General features: G+C 39.1%; 5 non-coding genes across 5 annotated transcripts; 4 read left to right on the forward strand and 1 right to left on the reverse strand.

Moving 5' to 3' along the window:
* The first annotated feature begins 4,952 nt into the window (after window positions 1–4,952).
* On the forward strand, window positions 4,953–5,034 carry Trnas-aga. Its single transcript has one exon. It is a non-coding gene; the product is annotated as a tRNA-Ser (tRNA).
* A 1,682-nt stretch (window positions 5,035–6,716) lies between these two features.
* On the forward strand, window positions 6,717–6,788 carry Trnad-guc. Its single transcript has one exon. It is a non-coding gene; the product is annotated as a tRNA-Asp (tRNA).
* A 1,473-nt stretch (window positions 6,789–8,261) lies between these two features.
* On the forward strand, window positions 8,262–8,333 carry Trnaq-cug. Its single transcript has one exon. It is a non-coding gene; the product is annotated as a tRNA-Gln (tRNA).
* Window positions 8,334–11,242: 2,909 nt separating this feature from the next.
* Window positions 11,243–11,314, forward strand: Trnam-cau. The gene has a single exon. It is a non-coding gene; the product is annotated as a tRNA-Met (tRNA).
* Window positions 11,315–14,289: 2,975 nt separating this feature from the next.
* Window positions 14,290–14,371, reverse strand: Trnas-aga. Its single transcript has one exon. It is a non-coding gene; the product is annotated as a tRNA-Ser (tRNA).
* Window positions 14,372–14,901: the final 530 nt, after the last annotated feature.

A 14,901-nucleotide genomic window follows, 5' to 3' on the forward strand; every position in this document is an offset into this window, starting at 1 on the left:
AGGAAAGATTAACAGGGCAAAGGAGGATGTGGACCTGTTTAGAAATAGTTCTTTGGGACGATTCCAATTTTCCACGTCAGGATATCAGCAGTTCAGTTCACACAAATCAACAGCAGTAGTTCAATCCACTTACAAACGCCGTTCATGAATCAGCAATGGCAGTTCCATCCAGAAGAAACTTTGAGGCTCTGTCAATTGTCTTGAGTCTGCAGAATTGGCAAGAAACCACCAGAATATCATGAGAAGTTCTTTGATGTATTTCTCTCTATGAAGTCATGGCAAATGATGATCAGTGAAGAAGGCAAGGCGAGCCAGTGCCACAGTATTGTCTTTGAAGACCAGCATCAGCAAAGCCCAATGAAGACCAACAGAGTAGCAAGGCAAACCAATGCCAAAGTGTTGTCCACTATCTGTTGGGTTATACTTATACCTTTTCCAAACGTCACATGTCCTGTCAAGCATCTGCTCTAGCAAAACGTTACATGCTTCTTTTCCAGGCACCTTCCAGAAAAACAACACTCAGCAAAACATCCTCTAATAAAACAGTCTTTTTTCCCCTAACATTAACAATCTACACACAAAAGAAACAATTATAAGAACCATAAAACTAGAGCTTTACATCATACCTTAAACAAACAGCTTATATATAAGATAGTCAGACAATAGTTTAAGAAAACAACTTTACGGGCTGGAGAGATGGCTCAGCGGTTAAGAGCACTGACTGCTCTTCCAGAGGTCATGAGTTCAATTCCCAGCAACCACATGGTGGCTCACAACCATCTGTAATGGGATCTGATGCCCTCTTCTGGTGGGTCTGAAGACAGCTGCAGTGTATTCCTCATATATATAAAATAAATAAATAAAATCTTAAAAAAAAAAAAAAAGACTTAAAAAAAAAAAAAAAAAAAAAAAGAAAACAACTTTACATTTCTATCAATATACAATACTTCAAACAAAACAACCTTAAATTTCTATCAATTAAACAAAACAACCTACTACCCTAGATGATAGCAACCATAACTAACATCAAACGACCAAAACTTTCCATCCTAATTTAAGGAATCTGGATGGTGGTCTTCTTATAATTGTTTTCTGCTAAATTGGGGAAAAGAATTCCTGTTTGGGGTCAAAGTGGAGAAAATAGTTAATTTGAAAAAAGCTAGCGGTAGGATTTATTGACCCATCTCTGGGTTTATCCAGTCTTTGTGTTGTCTGTCCAATCTATGCATTGTCCAGTCTTTGTGTGACTTGTCACATGGAGTAGCCCTTTTGAAGTCAATTTGCATGTTGTTGTTTTTTGTTTTTGTTTTTGTTTTGGAGAAATCAGTAACTGAGACAGTCTGTGAGAGTGAATTACCTGGACTATTTGCTTTGTGAAGACTTTCATGTCTCAGCTAATAAGAGGTTTCCCCTGATCAGATTTAACTTTTTTTTTTTTTTGAGACAGGGTTTCTCTGTGTAGCCCTAGGCTGTCCTGGAGCTCACTCTGTAGACCAGGCTAGCCTTGAACTCTCGAACTCAGAAATCCGCCTGCATCTGCCTCCCAAGTGCTGGGATTAAAGGCGTGCACCACCACCGCCTGGCCAGATTTAACTTTTATGTTTTGTTGGTAACCATATTTTTTCATTCCCTGTAGATACATAAGCATAACTATGTCCCTATCTTAAAATTATTGCAGGTTTCCATTCTAATGTCAATACATTCTTATAGTATATGGGTTGCCTAGTTCCTCTGTTTTTTCAATAACTCAGTGTACCCCAGATGCTGTTGTTCCTTTCCACCAACATTAAGAAAGTTTAGAGTTAACAAAGCATTATTTAGTCTGTCCCTGAGGGGGTTTTATTATCTGTTTTTGTTTAATAAGCATCTCTTTTAAGGTAGGATTGGCTCTTTCTATAATGTCTTGTCCTATGGGATTGTGTGGTATGCCAGTAACATGCTTTATATTGTAATAGGCAAAGAATTGCTTCAACTTATTGGAAACATATGCGGGAGCATGGTCAATTTTAAATGCAGTTCCCCACTGAAACCCTGAATACATATCAATGGTATGGTGTATATACACCTTTGTTTTCCAAATTCCGCAAAACGGAAAACATCCATCTGCCAGATGTCTTTTTTTTTTTTTTTTTTTTTTTTTGGTTTTTCGAGACAGGGTTTCTCTGTGTAGTTCTGGCTGTCCTGGAACTCACTCTGTAGACCAGGCTGGCCTCCAACTCAGAAATCCGCCTGCCTCTGCCTCCCAAGTGCTGGGATTAAAGGCGTGCGCCACCACCACCTGGCCCAGATGTCATTTCTTTTGGAACCTGTAGGGTTACTACCAGCAGGTAAGGGAGTTTGGTTGTATAGAGAATGAGTAGAGATTTTTTCATTATTTCTTCGGCTTGTTGGCAAATGATAGAAATTTTATTTTTTAAACCTCTCCCATTGACATGATGTTTTTCATAAAATTTTGAGGCTTCTAACACATTTCCTATTAGTAATTGGTCAATTTTCTCATTTCCTTGAGTTAATGGGCACAGCAAACCTGTATGAGATTGAATATGAGTAATATATAATTTCTTCTTTTGATAACTGTTGCAATTGTATAAATAACAAAGTTAATTCTGAGTTATCAGGTACAAAATCATCAGTCTCTATATGCAAAATAACTCTTTCTGCACATAAAGAATCAGTAATTATGTTAAGAGATTCAGAATAATCTAATAATACGATAGGATTGCATACAATTCTGATTTCTGAACTGCTGTATTCGATCATCTTGCTAACTTAATCTGAGTTATTACCTACCGTCCCCATCTTGTTTGCATCAGTATAAAACGTTGGTGCCTCTGGAATTGGTGTTCTCTTTAGAATAAGTGGAAGAATCCAATTAGTTCTTTTTATAAACTTTATATATTTGCTTTTTGGATATTTGCTATTAATTTCACCCAAGTAGTTGTTATAAGCTCTTTGCCAGTCTTCATTGATCACCCAAAATGACATAATCTTAGCATCTGTAAGAGGTACTACAATTTTGGCTGGAGGTGTTCCTGACAATTGACATAATCTTATTTAATTCAGAAATCTTTTCTAGATATGCTTTCATTTTTTTACTTTATTTATGAGCTAAGCAAATACATTTCATAATATCATCTTCCCTTTGCATAATAAGCCCAGTAGGAGAACGAGTTGAAGGTAAAATGACCAGAATACAATGAAGTTTAGGATCAATTCGATCCACAGATGCCTCTTGTAGTCTTTGTTCTACAAGAGTTAACTTTTTCTCTGCTTCAGCTGTTAGACATCTTGGAGTATTTAAATTAGAATCTCCCTGTATTGTTTGAAACAAATTGCTTAACTCATATATACTTGATCCAATTGTAGACTTCAGCAAGTTAATATAGCCCATTAATTTTTGAAAATTGTTAGGTGTTCGCTATCGGTACCTGTGGATCTGTACCATTTGTTGTCAAATTTTTGTTGACTAATTTTATAACCCAAGTCACTGAGTGAATCTCGCAGTCTGTAGCCCCCAGCACAGCAGAATCCTTGTGTTACCTTCAATATATTCTCTAAAACATCTTTGTTAGAGTCAGCCAACAGAATGTCACACATATAATGATAAATGTTAGATGGAAGGGATTGCTTATGAATTATTTCTAATGGTTGCTGTGCAAAATGCTGACATAAAGTTGGACTATTTATTTAACATTCCCTGTGGAAGTACTTTCCAGTGGTATCTCTTTAGTGGATGACTATTATTCAAAGTAGGTACAGAGAAAGCAAACCTTTCCTTACCCTGTTCATGCAAGGATATTGTGAAAAAGCAGTCTTTCAAATCAATTATTATTATAGGCCATGTTCTCAGTAACAAAGATGGTAGAGGAAGTCCGTTCTGTAAAGGAACCATTCATTGAATTACCCTATTAACTGCTCTTAGATCCATTGTCATCCCCCATTTTCTTGATTTCTTTTTTTACAATAAACACAGGAATTCCACGGGCTAGTAGACTCTTCTATATGTTGAGCTTCCAGCTGCTCTTGTACAAGTTGTGCAAGTGCCTGCAATTTTTCCTTTGTTATGTGCCACTGCTCTTGGTATATAGGTCCGTTTGATAAACATTTTAGGGGCAAGGTTGTTGGTATGTCAGCAGTGACCCCTTTTATAAATTTTGAAACTCAATCCTTGTGATATCCTGTGTTTGGATAACAAGCAGAGCTTGTGATTGTTCTTGACCACCAGTATCGATAGCTTCCCCAGAATCTACCATATCACCTCTATTTTCTTCATTTGCTGTCCCTGGAATTGCAGGAATATTAACTTGACTTCTCCATTATTGTAAAAGATTCCTTCCCCATAAGTTTATGGGTATTTCAGCCACATAAGGTCTCAACTTCCCTGTTTGCCCTTCTTGTTACACACAGATATTCCATTGGACACTTTGTCTTATTAGTGATAATTTACCCATTTCTAGAAATGTGTGTAAATCTTCTGAAGTGGCCAAGATTTTGGGGAAAGTATACTAACATCAGCTCCTGTATCCACTAAAACTTCTGTCAATCCCATTTCATTTGTACAATTATTTTGGATCTCTGATCATTAGCCACTGTTTGGCAGAACAGGTTAAACTAGGAGTTCGGAAGGAGCGAGAAGGGGACTGAGGGAAAACATGCCTACATTTAAAAAAAAAAAAAAAAGTCAAAGAGGCTTCCATGTCTATCTCGCCCTTAGTTTGGAACACAAATCCATGGAAGTTCCTCTCACGCCGTGCGTGACTGGTAGCAGAAGACCCGGCGACGCCCTCTGGGTGTCTGCTGGTGAGGCAGAGGTTCTTGCTTTAGTGTTCTGCTGATCCGGACCTGCGAGGCTCCTCCCCTCGGCTCTGTAACCCGCAGCCTGCCCCACCCACAAGGTATTTGCACAAATCACCTGCCACGAAGCTCTATCAATTAACAACCTAGTATGGTTTGTAGTCGTGGCCGAGTGGTTAAGGCGATGGACTAGAAATCCATTGGGGTCTCCCCGCGCAGGTTCGAATCCTGCCGACTACGGGTGTTTTCTTTGGTACTTTAATCTGAGTTGAGGGTGTATCCCAAATGATGAGTTTCCTTACGCCTTTCAACTATACAAGGTACAGGACTAGTTGAGGTATAGTTCTTGCATTGTCAATGTGGACATGTTTGTCTAATTTGTTCTTTCTTAATGTTCGTCTTTGCTTTAGTTTACCTAAAACCAGACTATCTTTTCTCTGAGGGAAACATCTCCGTCTACCTCGAAACTATCTTTTCTCTGAGGGAAACATCTCCGTCTACCTCTAACGTTCTACTTTGAGAAGACACAAAGATAATCCACAAAACTAAAGTCCTTCCGATTCCTTTCTCAAAGCTATACTTGCAATGACTCCACTCTAAGACGCCCTGCTTAAAAGTCTTGTCTACGCACCACAGCATTAACAAGGAAGCCACAGAGATCTAACCAAGTAAGCCAACCAATACTCAGGCAGAGCTGAGAGAGAATGTACAGCGATGGAATGTATCCAATACCTTATCTGGAACCCTTCCTTCCAAGGTACGGGGAAGATATAATATATTGAAAACAAAGTGCCCGTTGAGGGAAACATTAGATGGCCAAAATACTCACTATGTAGACCAGATTGGTCTTGTGGTCACAGAGATCAGCCCCACTTTGTCTCCCAAGTGTTGGGATTAAAGGCGTGTGCCACCATGCTCAGCACTTTTTATTTATTTGTGTTTTGTTTTTAAAGAACATGTTCCGGGCTGGAGAGATGACCTGAGTTCAGTTTCCAGAACCTTCATTGGACAGCTTGCAACAGTCTCTATCTCCAGTTCCAGTGTTGTGTTCCGAACATTGTGGGCAACTGCACTGATGTCACAACTCCTCCGTGGCACATGCATGCATACAAGTAATTAAAAACAAAAAGGACAGTCTTTAAAAGCACGCATTCAAGTGTAACTCTAGCACCTAAGAGGCCGGAGTGGGGGGGGGGGGGGCGAAGACTGATCTCCTAACCACTGAGCCATCTCTCCAGTCCGTATTACAGTTTTTTGAGACAAAAAGCTTGCTGTTCAGCCCAAGCTGGTCTTGAACTCGAGATACTCCTCTGGATTTAGGTTCAAGAGTGCTGGGTTACACGTGTGAGCACTTTACCAGGCTTATTTCACTGTTTTGGGCTGTTTCGGTGGCTTGGAGGTCATTGAGTCTTGAGTGTGTGTGTGTGTGTGTGTGTGTGTGTGTGTGTGATGGGGTGGGGGTGTTTTTATAATCAAATCATCTTTTATCCTAAAATAATTGTGTGAATCTTCTTGTAGTTTAGTCAATAGTTGAAAATGGTTTGTGCTCCTTCATCTCTATCATGTAACAATAAAAGTGTCTGAAGTTTTGTGTTTGTAGCCAAGTGATTAAAATGATGGACTCTGGGTTATTTACTGGGGTCTTTCAACAGCAGATTCGATACCTACACATTGAACAGCTACATTTTTACTGATTCAGGATGATTATAATATTTGGAATTACAGGGGGGCAAAAAAAAGTAAATAATTTGTGTGGAATTTTTGGCCAAACTCAGTCTTTCGCCCAGGCTAGAATTTTACATCATAGGGATACTTAGAAATATACTTTTAACTTTGGTACATTCTTTCCAATAACAGAATACTGACAGGATAGATCATATTTAACTTCATTGGGCATACACAAGAGACGCTAGTAACCTTGATCCTCGTTAGTATAGTGGTGAGTATCCCCGCCTGTCACGCGGGAGACCGGGGTTCGATTCCCCGACGGGGAGAGTGTGGTTAAAATTTTAATGATGAATCCTTGTACAACCACAGCATCCCTATAGGCGTTTTAAGCACCAAACTTGAAGTTAAGACTTCCCTGTGACCCAAGTGTGCTTGATGAAGAGGCATTAATGACCTGATCAAGTTCTCGAATACCTGAAGTCTTCAGCAAAGTACTTGTGAGTGTACATTTCAATAATAATAAAAGAGCTTTTGGAACGGAAAACAACTACCGTAAAACCATAGCGATCAATACGGTGTGGCTTCTACTCAGGGAAATCCACAAATGAGGGGAAAATAAACACATTCTAAGTTAAATCAGTCCCTTGATTTAAAACAAATGTGGCTCTGCCTTGCACTAGGAATTCCAATAGGTGAAATTCGTGCATGAGTGTTTCAACTGGCTATCAGAATAGAAATATATTAATCACAGCAAAGTCAAATCCAGATGGGATGCACATGAGATGAAAAGTAACACAATTATGCCTCTGAAAGGTAACCTGGATACTATTCTACGGCGACATTATACAATTTCCAAAGCACAAAAAAGAATCACTATTTCCAGGCAAATATAATGTCAATGTTTTACCGGCATCAGTAGGTTTTTCTCACTTTTAGACACCATTAAGAGAGTGCAGATGGGCTGGAGAATTGATTGCACCACATATGCTGAACAAAATTTAGGTCCAGAATATAGAACCAGAGATACACATGCAGGCACAGAAATATAAAAAAGTAAATTAATAAGAAGACATAATTACCATAGAAAATGAAAAAAGACAAAATATTTCAGTGGATTTTCCAAAAGAGACTATCCAAACAAACATGATAGGATGCTCCCTTGATTCTTGTAGAAAGTGAAAATGAAAATATACATAGTTAAATGTCAGAAAAGTGAGCCCAAGCTTTATCAGAGAGATCTAGATACACAAACTTAGTCAAACTTTCTCTAGACCTCGATGATCTTGAACTAGGCTCCTGTATGCAGGAAGGATTACAAACTTGTGCCACCATACTTGCATATCGGAACTTTCTATTGTGTTTTACTCTTAGCTTGCCAAAAGGAGGAACCTTCCAGGGACTTCTCCACTCCCTAAGAAGTCGTGTACAAATCGTACGTAATGAAAGTACATTTTCACAATTGTCCCTTAAATTGAGGACTGGACAAAGATTCCGGAGTTCGCAAAGGGCACCACGCAGTCGCAGATACCGAGATAAAGCCGTCTGTGCCCTGCTGGGTCGGTAGAGCAGTGGGCCTGAAGCGGTGGAGACTAAGGATGCAGGTCGGCGTTGCCTGTCTAGAGCGATTCGCACTTCCACTTCGCAGGAAAAGCCCAGTGCATGACTGGAAAGGAAGGTATGCAGCAGCAACAGATAGCAAAATCTAAAATGGAAGTTTAGGAATCTTAGGAAGTAGAAACTGAATTCTGCAATGGAACTATATACCTCATCAGTTAGCAGCTCAGAAAGTGAAACTGTGTGGTTCCATGGTGTAATGGTTAGCACTCTGGACTCTGAATCCAGCGATCCGAGTTCAAATCTCGGTGGGACCTAGTTTTCCCTTTATACGCTTTATTTAAAAACTACCAAACCAAATATTCCGGGTTATAAACTCTAGCCCTTATAATATTCACAGCAACAGACTTTCTTCTACCTTCTGGTTCCCACTGCCACCTGCTCTACCCTCCCACACGCATACACAATTTGAGGGCCTTGATTGAGTTAATGTTTAAAGTCAGTATATGAATTTATCAGTTTCATTAAATCATTTTCATTCACTATAAATTGTTCTTATTTATCCTTCTTCCTCAACTCTCCTTCCCTCCACATACTCCAACCCCTGCCTCTTTCATGTGATGTATTCTGTTACCTGCTCTCCAAGATCTCTACTTTTTCCCATGGTCCCCTCTTTATTTTGATGACATAAAACACACACACACACACAAGCATACATATAAACCTGTATACAGTTAAAACTAGATTGTGTTTTGTTTTTGTTTTGTCATTCTGAGTATGGATTATTTCTCTTAAAATTTCTGCAGTTTTATTTGTGTTCTTCAATAATCAAGATTCTGTGTTTATTTATTATATAAATTAAACTTCATTGTGTTTCTGCACCATATTTCCTTCATCTTGTAATGAACACATTGGCTGATTCCATCCTAAGAGACAGTCTGAGATTTGTAGTAACTCTGGACTGAGGAGCATTTCCTTTGATTTGTTGGATGGTGGAATGTAATGGATTCACTTCAGGACCCAAAATGCTGAGCCTAACAGTCATATCTTAACTTGCCAATCATGATGGGACTTGTCTAATATTCAAGTCTCAGCTTGCCAGCCAGGATGGTTGCTCACATACGTTTCTTTCTGCTAAGTAGAATGTCAGTTCCCAGGGAGGTCTTGGGAACTTAAACTTTACTCAACCCCTCATCAAACGAGAAGTCTTATTTTAAATAGCTTCTTATATTGGTGCAGGTGTCTCTCTTATGTTGGGCTCTAACCCAGGGGCAGCTTATAAAAGTAAATACCATCAAAGCTTATACACAGGTTTAGGAGGTGCTGCTGGGTGGTTGGTTTGGCTTCAACCTCATTGTGGGTATGTATAAAAAGCAGTTCTACTAATTTCTATCATGACTGGTTTCCAAGGGCACAGAACATTACAGATTATGTAATCAACTTGGGAATGAGAACGTTTCCTAGTAAAAGCAGAAACATCATATGAGAAAGTTTTCTTATACTATTAGTAACAGAGCAAAATGGCAGACTAGCCAGGTAACAGTTACCTAGGCCTTAACAGTTTTCTTGGTACTCCAGAATCTAAGGTAGGATGAAGAGATCCTGGCCAGCCAAGTCAAAATAGGAAGCCCCTCTCTCATGGATCGCATCTTCAACAGTGTCAGGTTTCAACAGTGACTGAAATAGCAAAAAATTTTAAAATCTAAAAAAAAAAAAATGTATTTTAAAAATAGTATTTATTATTGTTATTAATCTATTGGTAAGGGGGTTTTCCTTTTTTGTTTGTCTACTTGTTGGTCTGTTTCATTTAGGAGCTCCTTCTTTCCTTTCTCTTTCCGATATACCTGCTTCCATCTCTCAAGTGCTGGGATGGCAAGCCTGGGCTGCCACACTTGTCTTGCTGGCTTTATTTTAGTAGCTCATGAAGCTAAGGAGCCATCCAGTGTAGCTGATGGTTTGGTGCATCTTAAGAACGATAAGTAGGACATGCTGTCTGTAAACATTCTAGCTCCTGATTAAACCTTGAAAAGGACTCTACATTTAAGGACAGCTATTTTATTTAAACACAGCAGTAACTTGTTTCGTTGTGATTGAGGAGTTAAGGTGATAGACTAATAATCCATTTAGAACTCAGAATTTACAAAATCTTTAGATTCAAAGTGTTCAGAAGTTTGGAAAAATTCTGGGGAAAGGAAGGAAGGAAGGAAGGAAGGAAAAAGAAGAAAGAAAGAAAGAGAGAAAGAAAGAAAGAAGAAAGAAAGAGAGAGAGAAAGAAAGAAAGACAGATGTGACTAATTATAAACAAAAACCTCCTTTACCTAGTTTGTGGTACTGGGATTGTCCCTCCCAGGAAGAAGCTCAGGGAATCACTCTTTTACAGAGGCGATCTGGGATCCTACCTAACCTGTTTGTGATGCAAGTAAGGAGTGTCAGATGTGAAGTCTACAACAAGGTAAATACTTTTTCCTTCCAGGTGACTGAAAAACTAAAAGATCCAAATGCCCAGAATGGTAATAAATAAATAATTAAATCATTAGCATAGAGTTTATTTTCTTTTGTATGTTAGGACTTATTTAAATGTAGTGTTTTAAACATTTAATGGTGACATGGATCACATTATTTGTTATGTATTTATTTAAACATTTATTCTTTTTTGCATAACTGTCTTACTCTGTAGACTACCCCGGTTTGAGACTCAAGGCAATCCTACCTCAGCCTCTGAGTACATAGATCATTTGTCGAAAGCAGCCAACTCAGCTGAAGCGCTTGTATGTACATGTAGTCAATCTGTTCAATTGATGGGACTAGGCCCCTGGAGGACTGAGGGGAATGGTGTCTGCAGGAGGAGGCGGCAGTCCAGAGGAGGCGGCTTTGGTGGAAAGGACGAGACTGTTTAAAATTTCAAAGACTTTGCATAACTCTTCCCCTGGAGAGCCGACATTCCTGAGCAAAAAAGGTATATGCTGATAACCTCTTTGGAAAGTAAAAATCCAGGGAAGTAATTCTTGATCCAACCTTTGCGCTCTTGATTTTCGACCAGGGATAGCCCATTGGCAGGAATGAATCACAAAGCCTAAGTTTAAAAAGTATGAAGACGGTGAAAAAAAAAAAACCAACGATTTACTAAAGACAAAATAAGTTACTGAATTAAAATAAACCAAACCAACCCAAACCAAGACCAACTGTTGAAAAACTATATATAAACTTCAGAGGCTTCTTACACAGTAGCAGAGTGGCGCAGCGGAAGCGTGCTGGGCCCATAACCCAGAGGTCGATGGATCGAAACCATCCTCTGCTATAAAGGGTTGTTTTGTTTTCTTTACAGCAATATTCACTCTCAAAAGAGTTGTCATGGTTTTATCACAATAAAAATTCTGAGATCTCTGGTCCAAAGAGATGTTGATGTTTGTTACATCTGAGATGTCGCCCCTTAACTGAGGGAAGACTTTATTACATCAACCACCAAGGTGTGTTTGTCATTCGGTGGTGGTGTTTGTTTTTGAGAAAGTCAAGCACTATAGTCCAGAATAACCTTGAACTCAAGACAATCCTCCTGTGTCCTAGTTCTAGTGTTTTTATAGAATGAGTGCAAGACAACACGTGGAGGGACAGCACTTTCATCTAGATAGACGCTGCACGTCTTCCCATGTGTGGACTAGCTGTAGATCTGGTAGTGAGAGTCTGCTTGGCCTTAGAGGAAAGAAAGACAAGGAGAATGGGGCTTGGGTGAGAGATTATAAGGGGACAAAGGGATAAGACAATAAATCAAAAAAAGGGGGGGGGAAGAATGCAAGACAGAGCAGGTGCACAGAAGGGGGAAAATGAGGGAAATGTGCAGAAGAAGGAAGTGAGATTCAGGAGCAACTGAATGAACGTGTAGGAGGAGAGGGAGGTGTACAAGATTTCATGGCCCTTGTGAAGTTGAAGAAAACTATAGTGCAATTCTACTAGAATCATTGTATCTAAGATAAACATTAGAATGAATAGTTGTTTTTCACTGTATTTAGGGTAAACATCAGAATGAATAGTTATTTTCTATAAGTACCTTGAAGAAATCATTGTAGAAAACAGTGATGTTTTCTGTTTTCTATAGAGTTGTTTTTTTCTGAAGGAGCTTTACAGCCTTTACATGACTTTGGTCCCAAGATGGTTATGGAACATTTAGAATATCTTGCGTTATTGAGTACTGCAAACAGTGTACAATAAGGACTAACTAAAGTTGCAGAGGCAGACGTTTTCCTTCATGAAACATATAGATTAGATTGGAAGCTTTGGTTTGAGGATCTTGTTTTACCCAAAAATCAACTTTTGTGTAACAATATATGATATTTTTGAGCATCAGCCAAGGTCCAGTTCAGATTGAGGCTCGATCTCCTTGCTGCCTCAGAACCTGGTTATATTCTGGAGTCATCCACCTGCACAACTCAGAACACCAACAGAAGTCAGATTCTCCTGCACAGTAACAATCTGTGAAATTAACTGAATCTGGTTCCCGAGAGGAAAATCAGGACCAGAGGAAGACTTTGCCATTTGGAAGCCACATCATGAAAAGGTACTTCCAGCTCCTCTAATAACTTTCAGTCTTTGCTAATAGCTCTGCTCATAGAAGTGACCATTGTATTTTGTGATCTTGGAGATGGAACCTAAAACCTTGTGCTTGCTGAACAAATGCTCTGCCACTGGTCCTATATCTCCAGCCCAGTTTTTAGTTTTATGTTGAGCAAAACATTACAAAGTCACCTAGGGTGTACTTGAACTCACTCTGTAGTTCAGACAAGCCTTGAATTTGAAATCTTCTCTGTCAGGCTCCCAAATAGACTAATAAGCCTGTCAGGCCTGGCTCCATTATAATATACAAATTATACAGTTTGACTTGGAAGCCCACTGAGTATCTCCTGACCTTGAGTGTCATCAATTTTATATAATTTGAGCCTTAAGAAAAACAAAACTAACAAACAAACAAACAAATAAACAAACACCAAGAACCACAAGATCTCATATAGCCCAGGCTAACCTTCAGCTAACTCTGTAATGGGGGATGATCTTGAACCTCTGATCCCTTTTCCTGCTGCTCAGCAACATCCCTCCACTCCCACCCCCCAGGTCATTAATTCTAGAAACTCTGGGGTGACTATCATTTTATGACTCACTGAACTACCGGCACCCTGTCTGGCTGTTTCTAGACAGACAGAAAGTAACAAATACCATGTTTTTCCAATAAAGTGTTCCACAAAATACCACCAATAACATGAAATTTTGTGTGTAGTACATGTCTATAATCCCAGCACTTGGGAAGCAGAGGCAGGAGGACTACAGAAATTCAATGCAGGAGCATCAGGAGGTCAAGGTTATACATTATCAAGTTTGAAGGCTACAAAAGATCCTATCTTACAAAACAAACAAACAAACAGATTGAGACAAAAACAAGACAAGCAAGACAACAGATGAGCATCTTCTAACTTTTCCTTCATATTGCACCACCATCGTTATGCTGGGAATTCAAATTTTACTATAAAAGAATGATATTGGGGCTGGAAAAATGATGGCTCAGTTCTTTCAGAGGACTAGGGTTTAGTTCCCAACACCCACATGTGCCCTAACACCTGCCTGTAACTCCTGATCCAGGGGATCTGTCGCCCTTTTGTGGCCTCTGTGGTGGTGATATATATGTGTGTGTGTGTGTGTGTGTGTGTGTGTGTGTGTAGCAAAACACCCATACATACAAAGAATAATAAACTTTTTTTTTTAAAAAATGACATTGATGCTAATGCTTCCAGAATTTTTTATTCAGCTACACACAGCTGTATTAATGGATGTGTTAATTTAAATATGTAAATAAGAAAAGCTGAGCACAAATGACTCAATAGAAATTAGAAAACCAATAGCCAAAGATAAAAGCAGAAAACAAACAAACAAAAAACCAATAACATCAGTAGCTAATGCTGGTAATTGCAGCATTAGGGAAACAGGTGGGAGAATCAGACATTCAAGGCCACAGTGTGAACTGAAGCCAGCCTGAGAGCATCAGAAACTGTCTCAAACCAAAATAACAAAACTCACCTTACTATTCTCATCAACAGGAAAACATGACCAACGCCTGGACACTTCATAGGAAAAATGGAAAACCTCTTCCAGTCTATGACCATCTTATATTCATTTCAGGTAGTAACGAATTGTGCTTGGTGTTGTGAAAGCATGCAGAGGTGTTTTTAATTTAGCGCCATAAAGAACGTATTGGTCACAGATGTTACTACAGTCCTTTAATAAGAGCACCGTAGTCGGCAGGATTCGAACCTGCGCGGGGAGACCCCAATGGATTTCTAGTCCATCGCCTTAACCACTCGGCCACGACTACATACACGGCTTTTGTGTATTTAGGACAAGTAACCTGGCTTAGCTTTGGTTTTTCTAAAGGTGTACTTCTATCAGAGATGCCTTTGTTATATTCCCCGCTCCCCCGCCTCCACGTCACTCCCAACTACTTGAGATCTCTTAAACAGAAATAATGATTTGGTGGCAGAGTGATATGCAGCCCTTCATCCTCAGAGCAGGGACGACCCTTGGTCTTCTGGTAAAAGAGCTATTTCTAGAAACTAGCGTTCCTGTTTTGTCAAATTCTTTACTGGGTATCCTTGTGGTACATCCAACCATTGGGATATGATCTAAAGAATTATGAATTATGGAAACAGTTTAGAAAACCTATTTTTTTGTATTATATGTAAGTTTTGGAAATCCACTTAACAAAAGTTCTGAAACTAAAAACTAAACGAAGTGTAAGTCTGCATTGCTGAGATGAGATGAACAGCTGGATGCAGTTTAACCAAATAATTCTGGCTACTAACATTTTAGTATTATAAAATACTAACATATTTTGCAAAATAACTC

The sequence above is a fragment of the Grammomys surdaster genome, unplaced genomic scaffold (genome assembly GCF_004785775.1).
Source record: "Grammomys surdaster isolate TR1022 unplaced genomic scaffold, NIH_TR_1.0 267, whole genome shotgun sequence".
Lineage (NCBI taxonomy): Eukaryota > Metazoa > Chordata > Mammalia > Rodentia > Muridae > Grammomys > Grammomys surdaster.